We start from the raw sequence: 3,152 nt of genomic DNA, 5'->3' as shown, positions 1-3,152 counted from the left end.
TCCAACTTCTAACATGAAAATAAAACCACATATTGCCAGATGTTTTCTATTATTTTGTGTGTATGAGTGTTTTCCTGAATGTATTCATGTGAAATTATGTGCATTCTTGGTGCTGTTGGAGGTCAGAAGAGGGTGTCAGACCCCCAGGAACTGGAGACACAGATGGTTTTTGAGCCATCTTGGTGCTGGGAATCTAAACCATGTCCTCTGCAAGATCAGCAAGTACTCTTAACTGCTGAGCCTTTTCTCTAGTCCCATAGATATTAATAGATGTTATTAGATTTCAAAATCCCAAAGATCCTTTTGGTGAGAAGAGAAATCCATTTTTACAAATAAATCTGTCTCTCATTTTTCATAAAATCTAGTCAGGGTCCTGATGGGCTTACCACACAGGCACTAACTGCTCACAGGACTAGTCAGATGCCACTGCACAGAATATCAGCGAGAACTTGCTGTTGTGGCTTCATGAAATTAAAGAATAATAGACATTTTAACTTATATTCCCAAATATCTAAAATACTTTATCATATACCCTGCAAGACATTGTACACATTTAAGAAAGATGATGCGGTTTCAAAATTCATACACCCAAGATGAATGTTTCTAAATCTCACATGGAAAATCAATGAAAATCTGACATGCAAAGTTTGTGTTGCTGCTGTCACTGCATCAGCAAATCACATGTCATGTTCAGATCATGTGCCAGAATGCTTCTCATGAGTGAAGAGAAAGCAGAACAGAAGATGCCTGTGGATTCCAGAGTTGCCAGGGCCTCTGGGCAACAGCAGGATTGAAGGGCAAGGACATCAGATTTAGCCTAGTAGTGAGTCATAGAAGTGGAAGCCTCAGGAAGCACACAGAGCCCCAGCAATGACCCCGGCAGTATTTCTGGCCCAGAAGAACATTTCATGAAGATGTAAAGGCAGGTCAGGCAGCAAGACAAAGGTGCAGTCCAAATTTCAACTAATCCAGAGGACACTCTCTGGACCAATGGAAGCTCAGTGAGCTCACACTTCCAAGCACCGGGGCTGCCACAGTCAGAATTGGGCAGTTAATTCCTGAATCTCAGCACAATGCTGAAAATAACTGCTAAATATAAATCTGAATGAGTTTCTGCTTCAGACACCAAAGTCCATCACTCTGATGGGCTTCACTTGTCATCTGCTCTATCTCTGTTAGGCCTGGTTGTGCATACCAAATACCCAGTGATTACCAGTATTTCAAACACAGATCCATTAATACAAAGCTCGAATCAAAATAGAAAACAAGTCAATCACAAGTAATTTTTCTCATTAATAGATCAGAGTTGTCACAGGAACATGTCAGCTATCCTCAATGTTCTGACTATAATAAAGAATTTTTTCTTCCCCAGCCTTTATCTTTCTCAAAGAAAAATTCTGATTCAGAGACCTAGGAGATGTAGTTGGGAGGGTGCTTAGAAAGCAAGCAGGATGACTTTAGTATGATTTTCAGTACCCAGGTAAAAAACAGGAATAGCACCACATACCTGTCATCTCAATGCTGGGGAGGCAGAGAGGTGAGGATCCCTGGAAATCTCCAAACAATTAGTTAGCCAGATCATGGAGCCTCGGTTCAGTGAAAGATACTGACTAAAAGATTAAAGCACTGTGATTGAGGAATACACCCATGCCAGCCTCTGGCCTTCGCCTGCACATACACTTGTATGTGTACCCACTAGCATGTGAAAACACATTCAAATGAATTAAATATATTATTTTGTTTCCAATTTTTCTTTAGATAGACATATTGCATTAATAAGTATGGACATCTATATATATTGATATCTATCATGACATGATCACCAAAAGCAAGTAATGTTTACTGTTTGTTAAACCTATCACTTCCAGAAGTATTTCTGTTTGTGTATATATATATCTGAGTTTCACTGTGTATGCATGTGTGCATAGGGAATATCTTTGGTGTTTGTTCTCAAGAACACATTAAATACCTGTGACTTAGAACATCAATTTTACATATATATATATATACATATATATATATGTATATATATACATACACACATATATATATTAATGAGGCTGAAGATAATAAAAATTTGAAAATAAAAATGTCAGGTGAATGCTACATCATTAAGTAACAAATAATGTACACTCTAATATAAACCCTTTACCCCCTATTGGCAAGGAATTTGCTGGTCATCCCACCATGTATAGGACATATGGTGTGGGAACCAATGCCTAACATTGCTGAGCTGAGCTAGACTTGATGTGTTTCAGTGAGATGTTGAGTATCTTTAGTCCCTTAGGTGTTTCCTTTTAAACAATGAGAAGACCTAATACATTTTGTCTAATATATAAAACAGCATAGAAGAAGGTGGAGAAGATTTTTTAAACTCTCTGCTTACTTCATTTAAGGTAATATCAGAATGGAGATAAAACTACTGCAAATAATACTAATGACACATGGGCATTAATAGTAAAGACTACATAATGGGGAATTCAGATACACAGGAAATCTGCTGAGGATTCATGGCAGAAGGAAAATATAAGTAGGCATCATGAGGATGAGGCACTCATGTGGCCACAGAAGAATGCAGAGATGGACAAAGTCAACCTGTCCCCAGGAAGAGAATAGAAACTAATCAGACGAACAGAAGACTTTGGAGGGAAGAGAGGTAAATAAATACTAAATAATAGAAAACATAGGGGGCCCAGCAGGCCCCAGCGGGAGCCTTCGGGTGCCTGCTTTGGGATCTGAACAGCCTGGGCAGCAGCACACTGTCTACAAGCAGTGCAGGAGGTAAGCTGTGCACCAGAGGCCAACTGGGAAGGGGCAGCTTGCACTGGTGAGTCCAGCACTGACAAGATAAACTAACACCAGTGAGATCTAGATGGCAAAAGGCAAACGCAGGAACGTCACTAACAGAAATCAAGGCAATATGGCAACATCTGAACCCAATTCTCCTCTACCAACATGTCCTGGATACCCCATCACACCAGTAAAACAAGATTTGGATTTAAAATCACTGGTCATGATGCTGGTACAGGAACACATGAAGGTCATACATAAAGAAATTCAGGAGACAATGGATCAAAAGTTAGAAGCCCTTGCAAGGGAAACACAAAAATCATTGAAAGAAATCCAGGAGAATACAAAAGCCAACAAGGAGG

This window comes from Apodemus sylvaticus, chromosome 13 (assembly GCF_947179515.1).
Source record: "Apodemus sylvaticus chromosome 13, mApoSyl1.1, whole genome shotgun sequence".
Lineage (NCBI taxonomy): Eukaryota > Metazoa > Chordata > Mammalia > Rodentia > Muridae > Apodemus > Apodemus sylvaticus.
The sequence above is the reverse complement of the archived record's forward strand: the minus strand, read 5'-3'. Positions refer to the sequence as shown.